General features: G+C 38.7%; 1 pseudogene; it reads right to left on the reverse strand.

Annotated features, from left to right (window-relative positions):
- Positions 1–24,468: 24,468 nt before the first annotated feature.
- Positions 24,469–24,586, reverse strand: LOC126426777 (5S ribosomal RNA; annotated as a pseudogene).
- Positions 24,587–25,015: the final 429 nt, after the last annotated feature.

Genomic DNA, 25,015 nt, shown 5'->3' on the forward strand with positions numbered 1-25,015 from the left:
ATTCATAAATGACATAGATTTAATGAACAACTGCTTATAGCACATTAATTTCATAAATAATTTCTCCTGCAAAAATATATAAAAAAATGGATTATTAAGCTGAAAGAAGAAACGCATTTTATGCTGAAAAGTAGTGAACTTCGAATTAACAGGTAGTGAAATGTGTATAAAAATGTGTTCCATAGCTGTCCTTTCCAAAACCTTCAGTCATTATACTATGCAATATAACACCTGCTGTCAAAGCGAACTGCAACAAATACTTAAATAACTACATAGCATGAATACATAACTTCCACATTATCCTCATCTGTAAAGAAAAACTTCATTATCCATCACTTCATTATCTATATTATCATAAGTCCATTATTATCATCACCTGTAAAGAAAAACTTCATTATCCATAGTAGCATTATTCTTCATCATTATTCATCAGCATTCATTATCATCTGCAAAAAATCACTTCATTACTCATTATAAAACTATTCCTTATTTCTATCATATTTCATCACTAAAACTAAGATGTGTAGTTCTGTCTGACAGCCTGCATCAGTCGCCTCGTATTCTGAAAGAAAAAAATTACTTAAGACTGCTATTCTACGATGTGTATAGTATAGTCTTGTTAATGCTTGTTAATTCTGATCCATTTACTCTTCATCACGAAGTATTGCATTCTCTTTCGATCATTCCGAAGGTGAAATTCCATTTCTGTTTAATTTATTTCTTTCACGCATCATTTCTTTCTGAAATTGATGAACAGAGATTAATATCTTGCATTTACATCATATACTCACTAAATAATGACTGGTTTATGGTAACATAATTAAGCATACAGCATAACATGACAGAAAACGTAATATGTGAAAAACTTATATAGTGTTCAGAGGCAAAAATGTACTCAGTGTATCACAATGTAACAGTAAAGTAGTCACGATGTTGAGATATCATAAGGCAAAATGTCAAAGTCAACTGGTGTTTGCTATATCTTAACTATTTCATAGTGCATACAAACAAAACATGAAACAATTGTATATACCTAAGAAAGACAAGAAATGTGACCTCCTTTTTGTTCAGCTTGCGTGTTGTGTAGTTAATAGAGGCGAGAATTGAAGACTTTAATAGAGAAAAAATTTGATAAAATTAATATATCACTAGATAGAAATGCATAATTATTCGTAACGTACGTAATTTTATCTGGAAAATGTGCACTGTCTAATGTGTAACGACAAGAAAAGCGACCTGCTAACCTTACCTTGCCGGGCACTTGCCAAGAAAAAATACGATAGTCATCAGTAAGTAGTCATGTGAATATAATTGCATAAGTGATCATAAAATTAGCAAATGGCATTATAGCATGTTAAATCATAAAGTGTCTTCATTCAATAAAAGGTTTGATGTTTGACCAGTGGTGGTTTCCTTTCGACTTTCTGGTTCTCAAAGTTTCGACGTGTACAACATTGGGGTGAGGGATGCTGCGAATCCGATATGGACCTGCGTATAGAAGTTCAATTTTACTGCACCTACCTTTTCCTTTGTTGGATAAATAGTGTGTACGTACTAATATTTTCTGTCCAATGTGAAAGTCACGGCGTGTACAAACCTGTTTTTGCTGTCTTCTCCGGCGCTCTGCGGCATGTTTGATGTTGTTCAGTGCAATGTCAATTCTTTCATGGTGTCGTAATCGACGAGATGTAGGAAAGTTTACTAATTCTGTAATTTTGTTAGGTGGTTCAACATTTTTCAGTATAACAGACGGAGATAGCATAGTGGATTCATTTGGAATGGAATTAATTACATCTTGGAATGAGAATATGTGTGTGTCCCAGTCAATATGTCTTTTGTGGCAGTATATTCTACACAGTTTACCAATTTCTTTCATTAATCGTTCACAAGGGTTCGAAGAAGCATGGTACTTGGATATATAGATCGGAGAAATGTTTCTAGCTCGTAACATACGTGTCCATATAGCAGAACGAAATTGTGATCCATTGTCAGAAATTACTTTCAACACATGCCCTACATGAAATAGAAAATGCTTTACAAATGCTTTCGAAACGGTTTTAGCAGTAGCTTTGCGTAACGGAGTGAAAGTAACAAATTTTGAAGTGAGTTCAACAGCGACAAAGATGTAGCAGAAACCTCTATTAGTTCTCGGAATTCGACCAAAAATGTCTACAGCGGCCATATGTCTCAATTTAACAGGTACAATTGGATGTAATGGAGCAATATGTGAAGTTGTGTCTGACTTAGCTTTCTGGCAGATTTTACATGACGCTAAAACTCGTCGTATACGTTTCTCCATGTTGGTAAAATAACAGTTCTGTCTCAGTATAAGAAAACATTTTCTGGCTCCGTAATGTGCGTAACTTAAATGAGTATACCATATTAATTTGTTGACCAGTTTGTCAAGAATGCATAATAACCAATTGTTGCTGTCAGGATGAGAGCGGCGAAATAGAATGTCATTGCGTACAGTGTAATGGTTTCTAATGGTAACATTATTCCTATCTTGCCAGACGCGTTTAATCTCTTTCCACACGTTGTCTTTATTCTGCTCTTGTGCTATGTCCTGTAATGACGACGAAATGAAATATTCAAATGCAACTTGTTGAATGTACATAACGCTGAAATTTGCTTTGCAGAAGTTGGTTGCGATTTCTTGCTGATTGTTGTTGAGAGAACGAGATAATGCGTCTGCTATTATATTTTGTGTGCCGGGAATGTGAACAATTGAAAAATTAAATTCCTGTAAATATAGCTTCCATCTGCTTAAGCTGTCGTGTGTGAATTTAGCTGAAAGTAAAAATTGTATAGTTCTATGGTCTGTGTAAACGCTGGTATGTCTGCCATAAAGAAAGTGCCGAAATCTCGTAAAAGCCCATACAACACATAATGTTTCCAGTTCTGTAACGGAATAATTTCGTTCAGCAGGTGACAGAATGCGGCTAGCAAATGCGATGTTTTTAATTATTGTAGAGCCATTTTCTTCAATTTCCTGGAAAATATGTACGCCTAAAGCGGTGTTAGAACTGTCGGTGGCAATGGAAAAATTTCTGGTAAGATCTGGGTGCGATAAAAGTGGAGCATTCAACAAAGCATGTTTCAGGTTCATAAATTCGGAATGTGCTTGCTTATCCCAGGACCAAATAGTGTTTTTACCTGTCAATTGGCATAATCTAGGTGTGTCTAAAGCAGAGTGATGAATAAATTTACGAAAAAAGTTAATTAAACCCAAAAAACTGCGTAGTTGCTTCTTCGTTGTAGGAACAGTAATATCACGTAGAGCTTGAAGTTTTTCCGGATCAGGCGCAATGCCTTCTGCTGAAATTACATGTCCAAGAAATTTTATAGAAGTTTTGCCAAAATGCGATTTACTGAGGTTAACTGTGAGTCCTTGTGCACCAAAAGTTTGTAACAGTTGTTCTAGAATCAGATTGTGTTCAGTCCAGTTAGCTTCTGCAATAAGAATGTCGTCTACGAACTTTGTAATTCTGTCTTTAAGTTCTGTCGGAAGTATTGTATTCAAACCGCGAATAAAGGCTGCAGAAGAAATAGTTAAACCGAATGGTAATTTGCAAAATTGATAACAGTCGCCAAAACAGAGAAATGCTGTGTACTTTCTACAGTTCGGATGCAGCTGAATTTGCCAAAATCCCGATTTCAGATCTAATGTAGAATAAATAGCAGTACCATGAAATTTTTGTAGAAGTTCTTCTAGTGTCTGTGGTCGATCTGTTTCATTAATAATAATGTCATTGATGTGACGTGAATCAAGTACGAGGCGAAGTGAACCATCTTTTTTCTTAACAATATGTAGCGGGTTTATGTACGGACTAACTGCCGGTTCTATAATTCCTTGGTCGAGCATATCTTGCAACTCTTTTTTAACTTGTTCTCTGTGGATATATGGAATGGGATAATGCTTGGCTTTAAATGTGTCGTACTGTTTGGCTTGAAACTCATACATAAAACCGGACATAGTACCAGGAATGTTGTCGAAAACTGGAGCTTGCTGTAAAAGAATTTTGTGTAGTTGCGTGCGTTCGTCGTCTGTATTTGCACTGCTTTGTTTAACTTTATCAGAAATCATCTGCATTACGTCGTAGTCAGCTTCGTCTGGAGTGTTATAGTTATGTACGTACGTATCCGTGAACAATGTGGAATTACAGTCTATGCCACGTGATACGGAAATGACCTCTTTACGATTAATTGTTTGTTCTTCCGCAGATAAAGAGTGCTGAAATTCTAAAGCCAATTGTACATTTTCATCCTTTAGCATTAAATAGGACTTTTGAAAATCAATAACTGCGTCGTGTTGTACCAGAAAATTAGTACCTAAAATAACGTCTGTTGTCAATAAAGGAATAATCCAAAAATTTGAGTGAAAAGTATGACCTGCAATACAAAATGATAAATGCGTCTGTAATTTAACATCTACTCCTTTACTCGTTACTGCTCCTTTCACTTTCGTTTTGCCTAATGGTAATGTAGGATAGGTATTTTCTTTGTTACACTCGTTGAAAGTTTCTTCATTTATTACTGACATAGGTGATCCGGAATCGATTACTGCTGAAAATTTCGATGAACCAATTTTAATTTCGATGACAGCATGTGAAATAGTTTTTTGAACAACTGGTCTTTCCTGTAAAAGAGTGTCTCGGATGTCGTCAAAAGTAATAACATTTTCGTGAACAACATTCTGCGTGTCTAAAGTAGTGCTAGTGTTACTGGAAGATGTGACCTGTACAGTATCTAGTCAGATTCTATCTGACGTGTTATTATTTTCTGGAGGATGTTGTGGCATTTCGACTATTTGAACTGTTCTGTTATTTCTTCCAGACGTATTACGTTCTGGATGATACCTACTGTCGGGTTTATTCGTGAGAATATGTTGTTGCTGATCATTCTGCTGTTAGTAAACGTATGTTGATAATTATGCTCATTGTTTTTACGTCTGTCGTGATAGTCATTCCTAAACGGTGCATTGCGATAGGAATTGAAATACTGTGTTTTCTGTACGTAGTTGTTTCTTTGCTGCCGTGCGTTACTATTTGTTGTACCAGGGACTATACGTCCACGCGGCGAAACATTAAAGTTTGGTTGACCTTGCACACTGCATTGTTGGTTAGGTATGCTAACCGGCTGACTTTCATGCTGTTGCGGTGGAAAACTTCTATTGTTACCAAAATGTGCTTCCTGTTGCTGATAATTTTGACAATATTGATAATTAGAATTTTGTCTGTTATTAAAGTTTTGGTGGTTGTCGTTTCTAAAGCGTCTATTACCTTTGCTATTGAAATTGCGTGGTTGATCGTAATTACTGTAAATTTGTTGGCCTTGGTTGTTATATGAAAAATTTTTGTTTACAAAGGAATAATCTGATTGCTGCACTTCTAAAAGCTGCAGCAGATCCCTGAATGCCGAAATATTTTCCTTTTGCTGACCCGTTAAAAGTGACACTCTTAATGATCGTGGCAATTTAGAAATACATAATTGAATGAGTGCAGATTCACTGTGTGGTTCACCTAGGTACTGCTTTTGTTGGACCATGTGCTCAAAAAATTGCGTGACACTGGGAAAATTTGAGTTCTCATAATTTGGCAAACTAATTAATTGATCCTTAATTCCACGCTGTGTCGTCTTCGACCAATACGCTGACAGGAAAGCATTCTGAAATTCTTCTACCGAATAACATTGTCTCGTGATCTGTCTCATACGAGTTGCCGATTCGCCTTCCAAAAAACTACAAATAAATTCAAGTTTGTGTGTTACGGGCCAAGTCGGTGGAAATGCAAAACTAAATTGTTGTATCCAATCCAGTGGGTGAATCTGTGTTCTGTCATTTTTAAATACTTTAAATTTTCTCACTGATAGAAAATGTTTGTAATCGAAATTATCGTCTCTGTATGACGGAACAGGTTCTATATTGTAAGAGAATCTATTTGTCTGTGTCTGTTCTGAATCTAAGTCCCGTACTCTCTGTAGATTACCCAAGTTATACGCGCTGCGTGAGTCTGACAAATGTTCACTAAGTGGCGTCTGCTGTGATGTGTTAAACCCTGAAACATTTTTTATCTCTGCTACTTCTTGCTGTAAGGTTGACAACTTTCTACGTAACGCATTATTAGACGAATCGATCTCATTGATTGTCTGCTGTAAATTTTGGAATTCAGGTGTTTGGTTAAACAAGATTGGTGCATTATCGTCTGATTTGCTGTCATTATTATTTTCTATAACGACTGGCCAATTCATCATATTTTTCAGTCAGTATTTTTACCTGATCATCGGTTTTAGTGACAGAGGCATTAATCTGTTTTTGCATCTTGCGTGTGGTTTCGTTCAGTTTTTTAATGTCAGCTTTGATGTCATCGGAATCCTGTGTTAGTTCTAATTGTTCGAGTCTATCGGTCACTGTTTGAATATCTACTGTGTGTGTATCTGTTTTTGATTTAAGATCACAAATTTCGTCACGTAATTCGGTGTTCAACTGTTCGCTGGTATTAATTTTGTCCGATACTGTAGCAATATTGTTGTCTACGTATGTTTTTGCCTTCGCAAACATTTTACGTTTATCTTCTTGTCTCTGTGCAGTGATTGTTTCCATGACTTGACGTTTTACTTTATTTTGATCCTGTATAAATTTGCGGAAACGCGTATCACTGTTTTGTAGGTGAAGATTAAAACGTTCGTCAATTTGAGTGTTCTGTTGGTCGAATTTCGCGTCTATCTTTGCATCTATTGTGTGCGAAAGTTCTGCTGTCATTAGTTTAAACTCGTCGCGTAATTGTGTAGCTTTTTCAGAGCATTGTTTACCGACTGTACTAATTTCCTCTCTAAGTGTTTCTGTTGTAGCTGTTTGCATATCCCTTAATTCTTGAGCAACAGATCTAATTTCTTCGCTACTTTTTCTTGAACAAGCCTCAATTTCCTCATGTAACTGTTCCTTAGTGTCATGACACTGCGCGGCAACAGCTCTAATTTGTTCACTAAGCTGTCTGAAATTGTTGTCTAATTTTTCATTAAAGTATTGTTTGAGTTTTTTATTATCTTGTTTGTTATCTTCACTCTGTTGTCTGACCTGTTCACTAAGTTCTTTGAGATCTTCATTATTATTGTCTAGTTTTTCATTAAGGTGTTTGTTCTGTTCACTAAGTTGTTGTTTGAAATATTCTTTAAGGCTGTCTTGTTTTTTACCCTGTTGTAGCAATATTGCCATAATTTGTTCCAAGGTAACATTACCTACTCTATTCTCTGTACTATTTGATGGTGTATCTGCAATTGTCGCGTTTTGTGTGACCATTTGGTCATTCTGTAATTTACAGAAAGGTTTGCCAGTCGGATGTACGCTGTCAGCCACTGTTTCGGAATTAAATAAATCTGTCCTACTTTGAGTATCCTGTTCATTTTCATTAGAAAAATTCGTCTGTCCGTTACGTGAATTTTCCAAACTGGGTGTGTTAAGCTGGGCAGCCCTCATTACAACAGAATGCCCCGCGTCATCAATTGTCGTCAAATCAACAGAGGACACAATTGAGTTCGTTTGTTCATCATTAAGATAAAAATCATTATTAGTGGTCGGTACGTGCTGATTGTCAGTAAACGGAGGATTGTCATCATTGTACTGTGTGTCACAAGTACTATCGGTGAAGTTATTTAAATCGGTAATTTCATTCATTACGTCTCGCGATGTACTATTAATAGTTATTCGCGGCATTTTTACACAAATCACAATTATTCACAAATGAGACAAAGACAATGCAAAATCCAACAAATACAAGTACAACAAAGAGCAACGGATTGCCGATGATCTGTGAAAGAAATTAACAAAATTAGTAAAAGCGTTGCGCCAAATCCTAATTATATTTAAGTATATAACAGCAGATATCTGACTGTTTCTTAGAAGATTCACGAAGAAATACGATCCTGGCCGGATGTCTCCAAGTGTAACCTCCCCACAAAAATTAAAGAAATTTATATTTAAATGTTAATGGACACCGTGCTAAAAGTAACCTTTCAGTAGAATTAAAAGAAAAGTCTATGATAATAAAAACGAGCCAAATATTTGGTCCCCACAAAAATTATAGAATAATAATGACCCAAATGTAAACTCAACACAAAAATTGAGAAATGAAATTTAATCATTAAACCCACAATAATAGGGCAGCATCGCTGACCTTAGGCCCTGTGCAATAATTAATCCGATAAATTGATTCTGGGAGGAAAAGCATAGGAAATATTGTTTCAATTGGAATGATTCTTTTCTTAAAAACGATTGCTTTGAAAACAAAATTAATATTGGGTCATTTCTTGAACAAATTAATTACAATTAACATACACTACATTATCAGATGTGCGCAATGCTGCTTCATTACCTTATTTAACATTATACCTCGTTCCGAATCGTGACCAGAGACCCATGTCGACGCCCGCCGACTCCTCACACACGACTTTCGACCGAGTCCAACTCGCAACTGAACTCACGCGCAGTCAAGCGCAGACTAGCAACGATAAACAACTCTCTGGTCAAAGATTCTGTCATGCCTCGCCATCGCTGGTACTAAATACATACGCCTTTCAAGTTCTGATACATCGGATGGTTACAATTAAACTATCCCTATTTAACATGTTATAATAGCACTCTGTCGTCAGGCCACGAGTGGCCTACCGGTACCATCCGACCGCCGTGTCATCCTCAGAGGATGATGCAGATAGGAGTGGCGTGGGGTCAGCACACCGCTCTCCCGGTCGTTATGATGGTATTCTTGACCGAAGGCGCTACTATTCGGTCGAGTAACTCCTCAATTGACATCAAGAGGTATAGCGTTCCCAGTGCCATATTACGAAAAGACTTTAAATTATTTATAAAGAAGACATTCATAATTTGTAAGAGATTTTTTTTTTCATGTAGCCGTAAAATAATAATTTCTCTGTCCAAGTTTCAAATGCAAAGAAATAATTTATGACAAAATGATCTAAAGAGGTGACAAGATACACTCTTTTGTTAATTTTTTAGTCGTCTTCACTTCCTCTTTTGTCTTGAATGTGTCTAGAGGGACATCTTGCTTGTGCTGACGAATGTAAGCATATTTGTATGAGTCAATCATATAATATACTGATTTAATATTATTGTGCACTTTTAATTTTTAAGAGGTGATCCCGATTTCATGTCCGCCTTCCTTGAATTAACCTTCATTCAAGTAATTTACAGCTCAACAATCGCAGCGGCCGATACAGCCAACGACGCCATTACGTGGCGATATTAACTTATGAAAATTTAACGGAAGCTGAAAACTCGCCCGCTATTAGCATAATATCAATTTTTCTCCACAGCCACACGAAGTTGCAGAAATACTTAGCTTAAAAATTCTTATTTTCAGTATCATAGCTGAGAGCCAGAGCCAGGACTCCGACTACAATACAATGGTCAACGGAGGTAAGAAAAATACTCTCTCGCGTGTGTGGGCCGCAATTTTAATTAATAACTAAAGATTTCTTGCTTTAAAGTGAACTGACTAGCCGAGGAAAGTAATATGAAAAGTTTATTACATTGTTCAACTTAAATATCATTTTTATTAAGGCCCACCACGTAAGTCGGCAACAATCAAAAAATAATAATAATAATAATAATATATACATTAAATTACGACGGCCGACGGACGCGAGATTGGCGCCGCAACTTTGGGGCCCGATTAATATGATTCTATTGTACTGAATGTAATTATGTATGTGTCTAATTGTTGTAAAATATTAATGCTTGTATGAATTCTTTTACATGTACAACAACAAAACCACACCCTGAGGAGATCTGGAGAGGAAAAAGTGTAGAAAAGAAAGAGGATTGCGAGAAAGAAAAATAAGTAAGGTAAGGCCTATTGTGCAAGCATCCTGTGTAGCTCTGTGCGGAATATCGAACCCATGTGCACATGAGATACCTTCGGTGTTTTGTGTATTTATGTGTTTATTTTTGGAGGGGATAATTATTCGTGTGTGTATCAGTGTTAAAGATTTGTCAGTGGCTTAAAGTGAATTTATTATGGGTAAGATAGGACAACCTAAAACATCCGTACCAGAAGAAAAAAATTCTGTTAATATGGAAAGTGAGGATCATTTGCAATACGTAAACGAATTCCAAGCCACCGCCTCGGATAACATAATTTCCGGAGCGGGGGGCGAGGATCTGTGGACGGTGAATGACGCTCCACAGCAGAATGGGAATAGAGTAACAACTCCACTGCCTGGGCAGGGGGGACAATCGAGTGCTAGATTAAGCGGGGCACCAGTTTGCTCACCGATTGCAGACCCATTTGCTGAATTTCTGCGCAGGTTAGAAGAAAGAGATAAAGAAAGAGACGAAAAACTGGCTCAGATGTTACGTGAGCAAGAGCAGCGCAATGAAGCGAAACTAGATAGGATCCAAAGCGAACTAGCCGAGATGCGGGACGCGTGCAAAGAAATACCCGATCTTGTGCAAAGCTTAGCCGGCGAAATACAAAAATTACAGATATCGCAGGCTAGGCTTGAAGATAATGTCCAGACTTTAACCAACCGCGTAGATAATGTGGAGATAGATGCACGGAAAAGTATTGACGCATATTTGGAAGTGCAAGCTCAAAAGTAGAAAAAGAATTAAATGAATGACTAGAAGTAAAGGATCGCGAGATATCTGCAAAGATTGAAAGCGACGTAAAAACAGCTGTAGAACAAGCGACTGCGGCCGCGAGTGTAAATATTGACGCTAGCGCTGCTGCACTACATGCCGAATTAACAGAGATCAAATCCCGTGTGACAGCGGAGTTGCCAAATTGGCAACAGGAGGTCGCGCGGAGACTGTCTGCGTTGGAAAGCAATGTAAACAGTGGCGGACAGATCATGAATCCGACTCCGCGTACTGATTACTATAATAACGCTGACGGTACGCAGGGTGCGAGTGCGCAACCGCAACCTAATGCGAATTATGAGCACGAACAACATGCGATACCGTGCAGCGCACATCACGAAGTGATGAATGTCCCAGAATGTAGCAATCAGACGTGCAAAAAAGAGTACAATGTAATAAAACACAGGACATTCCAACCCTTCAATAGCGAAAAACGAAATGTCCACCCTGTTGTATTTATTAAGAGCTTCAGGAATGTGTTTCCCAGGACATGGACGGAAAGACAAAGAATACAGTTCGTGGTCTCCTTTATTCAAGGTGACGCGGCACTGTGGGCCACCGACGTGTCCGAAAAATGTCTAACGATGCAACAGTTTGAAGGTGCATTCTTGCAAAAATTCTGGTCCGATAGCGTCCAAGAAAGACTACGAAAGGAGTTGTACAGTCCAGAAATGTACAATCCTAAGATGGGAACGTTACGCAAATATTTCGAAAAATATATAAACAAAACCAGGTACTGGGACGAGCCAATGTCCGATCGTGACATAATCAGATTAATAAAAATGAAGTTGCCCAGTGAAATTAAAAGATATTTCATCAATGTGCCGGAATACGATATAGAACAATTCATGGAAATAGTGGATTCTGTTGACTTATTGATCGAAGATATGAAAACCGAAAACAAGTGGAACCATGCAGGCTGTAATCAACAAAAAGCCGATTACAATAGCAGCCACAGTAATGGTAGTAAGTTAGTACCAAATGATAACGGGAATAGGCAAGAGCACCGGCAACAGAATCGAGGCACAAACAATGGCAATGGTTATAACAGCAACGGTTATAATCGTCAAAATCGAAAGATACATCATGATGGACGCATGAGTAATGGATATAATGGTAACGGCAATCCGCAATGGCGCAACAACCGAAACCAGTGGCGTGGTCGTAACGAACCGACACCACAGTGGCAACAAAACACAGCGCCACAATGGAACGCCAACCCAGGTCCGTCACAGAACATGTCAGGGAGTTACAACCGACCACCACAAAACCAGAGCCATACACAATATCAAAATACACCATCGGGGAGGCAGGGCGGCCAACCCAACAGCAGCAACAACAACAACCAGAACCACAATGTGAGGTTAGTGGAAGTGACATACAACTGTCAACCCACTAATGCTCATCCGTTAAACTAAAGACAGCCACAATACGCTCTCCGTTGTTGGCTGCAGGATGGTGTAGTGAGGGCACATTCACGGATGACAGCCATAAACTTTGTATGCTGAGATACAATGAAGGAACAAAAATAGAAAAGGAACTTGTAGACATACCGTAGACATGTAACCGAACCGACAAAAGTGTTGTGCAGGCTATATTGCAAGCAGATATGTATGGAGCACCAATACACATAATAGTCGATACCGGTGCGTCAACCAATGTCATGAGCGCAAATTTTTACAAGTACTTGAGTCAAAATAATAGAATACCAGTATTGCCAGTGAAGAATTGTCGTGTTACAGGTGCAATAGGTGCACAATCTCATATCATAAAGCACCAGGTGCAAGTCGAGTTTACGGTAGGAAATGAAGCAATGAAAAGCTCGTTCCTAGTAGTTAAGGGATTAGGTGTTGCTTGCATCCTGGGGATGGAATTTTTACGCCAGAGGGACGCAAACATCGACCTCTTGTGCGGGGAAGTAAGCCTTATGAATGAGGATAGACGTGTAGTTTTGCCGTTGTTGAGGACACGGGAAGTGCACGGTAAATATTGCCGGAGCTTTCAAACGAGGTTCGAAGGAATACAGGGAATGAATTTATATTCTGACTTAAGTACAAGACAAGCGTATTATAAAGAATTTATTACTGAAGATAAAGAGGAAAAAAGGAAACTGATAGCCATGAAAGTTAGGGAATCAGAACATTTGACTGAAGCACAACAAAACGAATTGACTCACCTACTTACAAATTATGAGAATGTGTTTTCGGAAAAACCCGGTGTTATCGAGGGCTACACCTATAACATCGAAGTGGTACCTCACGATACTTTCTGTCACGCAAACTACACCATCCCGTGGTCAAAGAAGGAGGCAGTTACGAAGTAAACAAGAAAAATACTTACAAAGACTTAAAGAAGTTTGCCCAGTAGAGCAACGTTTACATTTGTGTGTAGTAGGTTAAGTTTAGTGTATTTTTTTGTGAGTAAATGTTCAGATTTTAGTGTAACATTTAAAGACAATTAGGCACACAAGAGTACGATTCAATTTTGTACATGTTAAGGAATAACAGTATTTTCAAGCAATTGTATTTTGAAGGAAAAAATGAATGTAGGTTTAAGAATAATTTGCAAATTTCATGTTTAAAAATGCTTTAAAAATATTAAAAAAAATTCAATAGCATGTAATGATGAAAGAATTTTTCATTAGTGTGTCATGAATATTTTTGAACTGCAGTAGTAATGAAACTTATGAAAATTTAATATTATAATGTATATGTTGTTCCATGTATTTATGTCTATACCGATCTTGAAATATGTTCAATCATAATTTACTAAACAACATGAGTGCAGGGTGTACATCACCCAAGGTACCTCATGTGTTGTGGACAAGGTACAAAGCAAATCAATAAACGCGACTACCGCTAAGCACTGTTAAAATATATTGCCATCTGCTAAGGCAGAGATTTGCACGAATTTGTAGTGCAAACAAAAGTCACAAATCAAACACTAATCTAGGAACTTGCACGCTAGGCCTAGATTATAAAATGTGTACAATAATGCGAGAGGCAAGGTTTTGTAAAGTCGAGCCTGGCTCTGGAGGGCAAGTACGCAATGAGTGGGCAGACATGACATGGGGACTGACCTCAGATGAGACGGAAATACAATTGTATAGTCAAATAATCTGAAGGCAAGTACGACTCTAAGTGGAAAAGGAAAAGAGACAAGTAGTGCGAGAGACTGGTAAAATCCAGCACAAGCCAAAATCCAGTTCAGACTGAATGAAATACATTAGTGTTTGTGAACTAATCGAAACAGTTACTTTAAACAGTGTGAAAAACTGTGAAGGTGAAACTGTGATATGGACAGTGAAGTGCTAGTATTGAACGTTCAACAGCGGTGAGGACGCCAAACGCCAATATTACGCACGAAAAACTGTGAATTTGCTTATAAATGTGAACTGTTAACGTGAAGTGAACCCACAGTCAATATTTTCGGGACAGACTGTAATTTCAGTGAGTACAACAATGCGAGATTGGAATGCGATGCGTGGACTGTTGAAAAACAGCGACCGCAGAAACGGCGAATGTTTGTGCTAAGCTCGTATTGGGACACTCACCAGTGCCTGCGAGTGCGGCGAAAACATAAATAATTTTATCAAGACAAAAACTGACGTGTAATGGAAACAGTGGCGCATCAAAACTTCATTCACGGGAGAAGGTCCATGTCATGTATTCTGCAAGACAGTGCTAGCGTGACACTCGGAAACTAGCGAAAGCTTAACAACAACTGCCGCACTAATAAATGCTTCTTTCCCACTAGCGTAACCATCCGCAGCGGGAAACAAATATTACGTTGGTTGTGTGTATGTTTCATGTACTACGTCGGAGATGCGTAGCAGAGCTGACTCCTGCCAACAAGAGCGGGGGGCGAATATCATCCCACTCCGCCATGCCCGGGCGAGACAGAAGCGCATCGCCAACGGTGCAGCCGATCAGCTGATTCTGACGTTCCGCGACGGCGAGACACACGCTGGCGTCGAGCGGGCGTTGACCTCTCCGCAGCCGCCGCGACCGCCGAGCACCGAACACACCAACCGACGCCGTCGCGAGACCAAACGTCGCGGCGTAGATCATCAACGACACCGCAATCAAGTGTTATAATGACCTCATTTTTTGCATAGTGCAACAAAAATATTTGTATGCACATCCTGTACTCCAATGACATTCCAGAAACAATTAAGTGACAGTGACCAAAGCAGTTAGTCTGTCGCTCCGCCGAGGTTTTCCCCAGGTTTCCCTACGGCCGCGCCAAATGGGGAGCGAACAGTTGACACCCCTGGGACTTCAAAGATTCCGGACTAACTCGTGGTTGTATACCTTGAACTTCATCTGTATTACACCTTGTGTGCAACACACCTCAGTAATTACTACTGTGTAAATATACGATGTGACATATTGTGATGTTACAAAATAGAAATGATGTTGCTATCCAATGGAAAGTTGGAAATTGAGATTTAACTAACTGTTTTATCAATCACAATTGGCGTAAGAATCATGGATTGACCATTGTCATAAAATATTGCATTATGAGATGTGAATAGTTTTTACTTGCGGTTTCGCGTGGCTTGAGGCAGTCACAACTAGCGTGCTATTGATTACGAAGTTGCGTTATCGTCTTTCTAATTACTTCATGATCGTAGATACGATCATACCCGGTAGTGAAGTTATTGTTATGACAAAAAAAAATTTCCTAAGGGACCAGAAAGTTCTTAAGGGCGCAAAAACAACTGTAACATCACACAAAAGGGAAATTCGATATTAAAGCTGATGCAAGAAGACGATAAAACAGTTTTCTTTTTATCAATGTAACACGCACATTGGACTGCTGATCTTGGAGTCTGTAACATTAGCAAAATGCATAATTAAAATGAAAATAATACTGAGGAGATAATAGAAATGAACACTGCTAAATGATTCAGTATTCCCAGAACAAATATTTATTATAACTAAAACATATATCGTACCTTAAGCTTAATACTACAATGACGGTAGATTTTTATGTCCATATCATGTCCATTGAGCGCTCTTTTATATAGCCATTGTCCTCTTGAGTCGCTCGTGCTTCGTCACGGTAAGTTACAACAGTTCTTCTTCCTACACTTCACTCAAAACTTAGACGAAACACGTTTTTATTTATTTAGTAAAAATAATTAGATCAGACCGCCACAAATCTGCGTCCGTCTTACTCGAGAAAAACAGTACAAGTCTTCTTAGCGCTCAAGGCTTCATTTGTTCTCCAGCGAACAAAATAGTGAAGGATCGTATATCTATCCGTATTTTTCTGTTTTTATTGCCGCCCCAAGACGACAAATTACATCATTAGAAAATTCCACCGTCGCTATGCGACGCCTCATTATACATTAATCATTATTTACAAACAAGTATTTGCCTTCTGGCTGAAAGTATTAACTACTCGTATTTGCTGTTTTAATGAAGTCAAAAATAGCGAATATCTCATTGCCTCCCATGAGGAGAGAGGGAATGCCGAAGGATTACCTTGATCCTCATGTCCTCATGAGATATTCGTGATTTTTGGTGTGACATTTACATAACGTTACTGGCGTACAAAGTACATAAATTGAAATCACATTTATAAACATATATCAGATATTTATCATTTTTCAAAATAAAGTTTTTCATTCTTTGTTCATCAGTCACTTCATTCCATAATACCAAGATTAACATTTATGTGCATATTTAAGTTTGGTCCATATTTGCTTATAACAATAAGTGAACGTTCATTTCGCTCTTCAGGGGATAGAATTCAGAAATTACTTTCTCTTGAGCTTAACAACTAATACATGAGTACAGTGAGTGCTTATTTTCACTAAACTAGAGTGGACAATGTTCGAGCATCTGTTGACTCCTTGTGGTTCAATTACAGTTTAATAACGTAGCACTACACTTCGTGATGCTTTCACTTTCTGTGTTAGCTGTCTATGGCGTTCATCATGCAGTACATCTGTCCTTTCCACTGTGGTGCCAGGAATTCAAGTGGCTTCCCGGGTTTTTATTTACAATATGAAACAGAAGAAGTGGAAAATTATTAGTATAACTTACAACCTATTGGATACATTTGTTAAGGATCGGGACTGGTCTGGAGTTTAGGGTCTTCCTATAATGCACATTCATTTTCTTTGTCCATCAAGAGACAGGATTATAATTCATTTTAGCAGTGTTCAGGAGTGCCGGTATTAATGGCTTTAAGGTCTGAGTAATCTAACAATCTACTTCTCACTCATCTTAACTTCAGCTCAAGAAAATTGCTTAATTTACATATGAAAATGTAGTCACACAAGTGTACAAATGTCTTTCCTCCAGTATGTACGATTGAAGTCATGGCGGTTAGCAGTTTAAAGTTTGGATTGTTTCGTCACCCACACGTCAGCCACTCACAGCGGCTGCACAGTGTTGCGTGAGCTCCAATACTTAGTATCCGTTCGCGCTCCGGCTGTAACAGAGGTGCTGGTCGTCGATTGCTCCCTTTTTTTTTTTTTTGTGAACTTCGTATCACACGAGTGCATCGATACAAACACCTCGCGCGCGTTTTCCATCGTAGGAGCCAGACACTGAAGCTGCCTCCATACTTCTCTGTCAACTGCCTCCCATGAGGCTCACAGGTAAGTGACGACGAATGTTTTAGCTGTCGCTGCACTTAGAACAACACTGAACTTTGCGTTGCACCTGTTGTCGTAGCCTTGACTTCTTTTTTTACACTTGCAGTACAACACTACCACTAGTATACAGTGAACAGTTATTTTTATTATGCACGTCGCACTTTAGTGTGCATCTTCACACAGCATTCGTGCTTAGTTCCTTCGCCGATGGAGTTCATTTACAAAACAATCAATTTTGCACGTTTCCTCCACTGGTATAGAAAGACTTATATTCTACTAGTTACAAAAGATCACTTACGAGCTAATATTTACAATTAATGGTCACTCCTTTTGTTAAGTCCAGTGAACAACTGCTTTATGAATGGACTCTTTATATCTCAAGATTTGCTTTCACTAGTGAACCTAAAAATATTCTTTCAAACTTTCTTTTAAGTGCTCATCTCCTCATTATGAAAACTACAGGTTTCGCAACACTCGTTGCATTTATTCTTTAGTGCACCCAAGATCATTTTCTACTGCCACGCAGCATATCTACTACTTAACGAGTATGCATTTAACGCTGAATCATTTTTTTTTTTTTTTTTGTGCTTGCCAATTTTTTTTTTTTTTTTTTTATATTTGAGGGCAGACTGGATAACAATAGGTCTCCCTCTTCGCTTCATGTACTCAGCAATCGTTCTCTGTTAAAAAAAATAGGGTAACGCGTGTCTACTATTTTTCGCATGAATGGAATTACCGACAGTTTACTGGGTTTACGCAACCGGTCCATAACAAACATTACCAAAGCTAGCGAAGTTCATCACGCTACGTGTCTCATTTCTCATAAGCACTGCTTTGCTTTGAAGCACACGTGCCTTTTACAAGTCGACCCTTGGTCTGGGTTAATGAACCAGGATCAAAAGGAACGGGCACAAGGAAAATGGATTTCATAAGAGGAGTGTCTTAGGAGACATTTTTGCAATAAAATCTGCATGTAAATAAAATTATCTTAATAAACATAGGCACATATATAAACTTCAACCTCCTTCCTTACAGCATGCTTTGCTACTTCTACATCTTACTCAGGTTATAGTCAATATTAAGTTTAAATATCACTGCATTGCTTGTTCTTTAGATTAGCCTTCAATTAGGGTATTGAATGGTCGCTAGATTACACTACAGATCTTCTGAAGATCTTTACTTGGACTTATTTATGATACAGGTGGCTTGCTGTGTGGTTATTTAGTACCTCGATTCTACTGAAATCAATTCGTCAGCTAACATTCCTCATATACTCTTTACATTGGGCTCAGATCACAGGGAAATAGCTTACTTTCATAGCAATTAGTGGCCTCGTGGAGTACTTACGCTACATTATTGATGCTTCATGGTTTGCCTCTATTTGTACTGTATTTCATCTAACTTAGTTTACTACAGCTTATTGTCTCCTTGCGTGAACACATGTGGGTTACCACTTGTTTTTCCATTTAACAGCACGCTTTAACTGAACTTTAAGCTATTTCTTCTACTCCTGTCCACTGTCTGGACTGTTTGAACATGTACCCTTTTTTTTTAAGCAGGTAATTTGGGCTTTTACAACAGAACTTCAAGTACTTACATTACTAAAAATAAATCTATAAATATTCTTGTACCTTGAGAGAAGTGCTTATTTACGCATCCTCCTCCATTTCTCACCTTTACATATTTTATTTAGCTCCGGGCAATCACCTCGCAAGCACTTTTTTTCTTATTACTAACTTAAAATTAAATTGAAATTCTTGGTGCAACCTCAATTTCCTGCTTCAGCTTGTTGAAGAAATATCAGTTCATGTCCATCACTATAAACAATTTTTCCATACATAGCATTTAATACTTAAAGATGACATGTAGTAGCCGTTACCATGTAGTCAGTGCGCTGTTCAACACAATACTTATCATTAACAGTTCACACAAGGAAATTTCCAGTAAGCAAGAGGCAGGAAACCGAAATAGATTCTATCTGCAGTTGAGGCTGTGTCTGTAAACTAACTCTTTGTTTCAATGGACCAATCGCTCCCGATATGGAGCAACCCTGAATCGGCAATGATAAAACTTTTGAAACAGAAGACACCTGTCTGAAGAGACATGGTGACATCACATTGATGTTTGCTCCTGTATCAACAATGGCTGTGACAGGAATGTTAGTAATAGAAATCTTAATCGAAGCCTGGACCTGTTCATCATAAATGTCATTAATGTCTTGAGCTTCTAGGTCAGGTGCAAGGTCATCTCGTAAGTCGGTCTCATGGTCGTACCGTATCGCATTAACATACTCAGAATCAGTGTATTCGTTAGTGCCCCCACTCAAAATCCACAGCGACCTCTTGGAGGCTGAAAGGCGCTGCCTCTAATTTTCCGCAGGATGTTTAACCTGTTTGTCATTCATGGCCTTAAGTGTTTGTTCCGTTTCATATTGGTGCTGGTTATGTGGTACAAATGCCGGTGTAGAGGGGTAAAATCCACTGGGTGCATTCACTTGTGAATAGAATACTTGAGAAGGCTGATGTCGCCCTATCTTTTGGTTGCCGGCAAAACCATTTCCTTGTGAAGGAAAGTTCGCATTTGGTGCCATTTGAAAATTATTCCGCGGTCCTCTATCCTGTGAATAGTTGTTCTTATGTTGTGCTGGGTGGCCTCCTCCTTGCCCATGCCACTTGCTATATTTCGACCTATAACTTTGATTGTACACTGGCCCATTTGAAAAATTACCACTAGTTTGTGGAGAATTTCCATACTGCTCAGGCGCAGAATTAAAGGGTGGGTTTCCGTACTGATGTTGTACCTGGTGGTTGTAAATTGGGTGGTATCTCTGCTGATTACTGTAATTGGTTTTCTGCTTCCGTTTAAAGTTATTGCCGTTTGCGTTTTGATAACCGCTGTCAGGTTGGTAACAGCGGTCGCAGTAGCTCGCTCTCTCCTTGGGCGCATTGTTGTCCGCGTGCGATGCATTCTGCTGGCTGCCAGGGAAGAATTTGCCGCTGCCAACCTTGGAGCGCACATCCTCGCTAATTAAATCTAAGGAATCCAGCACAGAAAGGAATACATCCGTGTCTTCTTCGGACACATTTACTAATTTCTCTCTAATAGACACAGGGAGTTTGCTTTTGAGAATCATAATTACGTCCTTGGAAGAAATCGGAGAATCCCAGAATTTAATTTTTGCTAGATACTTCTCAAAGTATCGCCGGAGACTTCCATGCTTCTCATTGAAAATTTCCGCACCATACACCTCCTTCCTTAATCTTTGCTGTACCCCATTACTCCAAAATTTTGCCAAGAACATTTTCTCAAACTCTTCATAATTCCTACACGTGTCTACCATTTCCGTTCCCCATAATGCTGCATCACCAGAAATAAAGCCAGTGACGAACTGAATACGCTGTCTGTCTGTCCAGCTCCTGGGAAATATGCCGGAAAAATTCTTTAGGAACACGATGGGGTGTATTTCTCGCTTCTGCGGATGAAAAACAGGAAAAGTGCGATGCTTAATCACACTTTCCTCTTGCATTAAACTCACAATTGTGGGCGGATCATTTAGTTTCCCTACTCGGGACTCAACAGGACTGTTGTTTTGCATGTAATCAGGCGGTGAACGATAAGGAGTTGACTGACATTCGTCACCGTCTAAAGAGTTGTTCCCTATAGTTTGCGTATGTGTGTGCGGATTTTCTACCCAGTTTCTCAGCATTCTGACTTCGTCCACTACTTGCTGCTTCCACTCGGGAAGATCCCGTGTAAGTGTCCTCCGAATCTGTCCCAATTCAGAAACCACTGTGTCTCCAGACTTACCAGGAGCAGCTAAGATTTCATAAGTTACATCCTTGACAGTCTCCCTAAGCTCCTCCCTGACCTTCTTTTCGATAAAAATATCTTTACCCTTTATCCATTCACTGTAGTGTTCCGACAATGCCTCCGCGTGTGCTTCCACGGTGCTCTTAACCTGTTCTTCGATATTGATTGAGTCTATCTGCCTCGACAGATCCTCTACTACACCTTCAATGTCAGATACTACATTTCTAACTGAGTTTATTTCTTTGGTAGCTGCCTGAATTTTTGTGTTTAATGTTCCAGATACTTCAGCTATTTCACTTTTCACCTGTTTCTGCATTTTCTGAATTTGATCACTGATCTTAGTTTGCACCTCACCCAAATGGGTATTTAATTCAGCCGTAATTTCTTTATGCAGATCTGTTTTGATTGTGCCTAGCTCTGTTTTTAATGATTCGCTTATAGCATCTAGTCGGGCGTTAACAGTCTCATTTTGTGTTTTTATAGTCTCATTTTGTGTTTTTATAGTCTCATTTTGTGTTTTTATATTCTCATTTACTGCGTCAAACTGTTGTTTCAGCATTTCCATTAACGCACCGAGGTCATTTGTAGCTGCAGCGGGACGAGTTTGGACTTCAGGGTCACTTTCCCCTGTTACAGACATGGTTAGTTCAGTTTCCACACGGGAACCTACCGTTCGCGATCGTAAAGGGTATGGAATACTATTAACGTCTTCACTCCCGTCTCCTGTTGTCACCTGTCTCTGTTTACTATCTGCCATTTTCGTCAGTAAATCAGGTGCTACGCAAGGCTTTCGTCGTTTGTCAGTGACGTGGTGAGTCCGCTAAGAGCACCACTCTCGCGTGAGCAACAAATGAAATTCTATCTGGCGAGAAGACAAGATGGAACCTAAACGTTTCAGACAAATGAATGAAGATGCTCTTCACTGCAAATTGCGCACACTATCCACCATGTTGAAAATGCAATACAGGTATACTAACAATGGGGAGAAATAATTTCTATTATCAGACTACGAAGAATTTTACTTTGAAAGATAAAATAAAGCAGATTTTCTATAGCGGGAAGGAGATAGAAAGGATGTGGATCGACTTGGAAAAGCAACGTTGCTACTGAAGCACTACACTGCGTATGCAAAATTCTGACTTACTTTTTGATGGCTTGAATACCGCTATGTTGTCTCAGCAAATTCACGTCTCTTTTCTTTTCTTTTCTCGCGGTAATTAAACTGCATTATTGACCGTTATTCTCACAGAGAGACGATGTGTACATGAAACGACAGAACATTTATTAACACAAGCACATAGAAAATTTTCCAAGAATTTGAACTAATTTTTGGTCAACGTCCCTGTTCGGGCGCCAAGTGTGATGTTACAAAATAGAAGTGATGTTGCTATCCAATGGAAAGTTGGAAATTGAGATTTAACTAACTGTTTTATCAATCACAATTGGCGTAAGAATCATGGATTGACCATTGTCATAAAATATTGCATTATGAGATGTGAATAGTTTTTACTTGCGGTTTCGCGTGGCTTGAGGCAGTCACAACTAGCGTGCTATTGATTACGAAGTTGCGTTATCGTCTTTCTAATTACTTCATGATCGTAGATACGATCATACCCGGTAGTGAAGTTATTGTTATGACAAAAAAAAATTTCCTAAGGGACCAGAAAGTTCTTAAGGGCGCAAAAACAACTGTAACATCACACAAAAGGGAAATTCGATATTAAAGCTGATGCAAGAAGACGATAAAACAGTTTTCTTTTTATCAATGTAACACGCACATTGGACTGCTGATCTTGGAGTCTGTAACATTAGCAAAATGCATAATTAAAATGAAAATAATACTGAGGAGATAATAGAAATGAACACTGCTAAATGATTCAGTATTCCCAGAACAAATATTTATTATAACTAAAACATATATCGTACCTTAAGCTTAATACTACAATGACGGTAGATTTTTATGTCCATATCATGTCCATTGAGCGCTCTTTTATATAGCCATTGTCCTCTTGAGTCGCTCGTGCTTCGTCACGGTAAGTTACAACAGTTCTTCTTCCTACACTTCACTCAAAACTTAGACGAAACACGTTTTTATTTATTTAGTAAAAATAATTAGATCAGACCGCCACAAATCTGCGTCCGTCTTACTCGAGAAAAACAGTACAAGTCTTCTTAGCGCTCAAGGCTTCATTTGTTCTCCAGCGAACAAAATAGTGAAGGATCGTATATCTATCCGTATTTTTCTGTTTTTATTGCCGCCCCAAGACGACAAATTACATCATTAGAAAATTCCACCGTCGCTATGCGACGCCTCATTATACATTAATCATTATTTACAAACAAGTATTTGCCTTCTGGCTGAAAGTATTAACTACTCGTATTTGCTGTTTTAATGAAGTCAAAAATAGCGAATATCTCAATATGTAAACTGTGAAAGAAAAATCTGCGAGTGGACACTGTGGACATGAAAGAGGAAATATTTATGTCAAAAAACACGAACATTTTTTATGACATAAACATTTCGGGGGGCAATGTAGCGTCCCCAGTGCCATATTACGAAAAGACTTTAAATTATTTATAAAGAAGACATTCATAATTTGTAAGACATTTTTTTTTTCATGTAGCCGTAAAATAATAATTTCTCTGTCCAAGTTTCAAATGCAAAGAAATAATTTATGACAAAATGATCTAAAGAGGTGACAAGATACACTCTTTTGTTAATTTTTTAGTCGTCTTCACTTCCTCTTTTGTCTTGAATGTGTCTAGAGGGACATCTTGCATGTGCTGACGAATGTAAGCATATTTGTATGAGTTAAGCATGTAATATACTGATTTAATATTATTGTGCACTTTTAATTTGTAAGAGGTGATCCCGATTTCATGTCCGCCTTCCTTGAATTAACCTTCATTCAAGTAATTTACAGCTCAACAATCGCAGCGGCCGATGCAGCCAACGACGCCATTACGTGGCGATATTAACTTATGAAAATTTAACGGAAGCTGAAAACTCGCCCGCTATTAGCATAATATCAATTTTTCTCCACAGCCGCACGAAGTTGCAGAAATACTTAGCTTAAAGATTCTTATTTTCAGTACCATAGCTGAGAGCCAGAGCTAGGACTCCGACTACAATACAATGGTCAACGGAGGTAAGAAAAATACTCTCGCGCGTGTGTGGGCCGCAATTTTAATTAATAACTAAAGATTTCTTGCTTTAAAGTGAACTGACTAGCCGAGGAAAGTAATATGAAAAGTTTATTACATTGGTCAACTTAAATATCATTTTTATTAAGGCCCACCACGTAAGTCGGCAACAATCAAATAATAATAATATATACATTAAATTACGACGGCCGACGGACGCGAGAGAGGCTGAGTGCACCCCGAAAAATGGCAACAGCGCATGGCGGCTTGGATGGTCACCCATCCAAGTGCCGACCACGCCCTACAGTGCTTAACTTCGGTGATCTCACGGGAACCGGTGTATCCACTGCGGCAAGGCCGTTGCCTAACACGTTATAATACGGAAACTAATTACTATATGAGGACCAAACTTGGTAGCATTAATGTCAAGAACATGGAGAAGAGAAATAAGGCAGAATCAGTTCAATGTAAACACTTTTAATATGCTTCTATGGCGCAGCATACCATAACATACAGGTAACATTACTGCTACAAAAGGGGCTTAATAAGGGACCCATTGGTGTCCAGAAGAGTCGATAGTGCAGGATTGCATTCTTCGCAGCAAACGAAGCATGTCCATAGATATGCTAGCCACCTCTCTTAATATGCTGCGCTTCAGATCAGTACTTGTGTGAATGTTGCCCTGGTAAACCCTGTCCTTCAAGTAGCCCCTCAACCATAAATCGCAGTGAGTGACATCACGTGATGATTCGATCGTTTCCAAATGTGTTCCGAAGAAACAGGTGAACTTCAGG

Source organism: Schistocerca serialis, chromosome 1, assembly GCF_023864345.2.
Source record: "Schistocerca serialis cubense isolate TAMUIC-IGC-003099 chromosome 1, iqSchSeri2.2, whole genome shotgun sequence".
Classification (NCBI taxonomy): Eukaryota; Metazoa; Arthropoda; class Insecta; order Orthoptera; family Acrididae; genus Schistocerca; species Schistocerca serialis.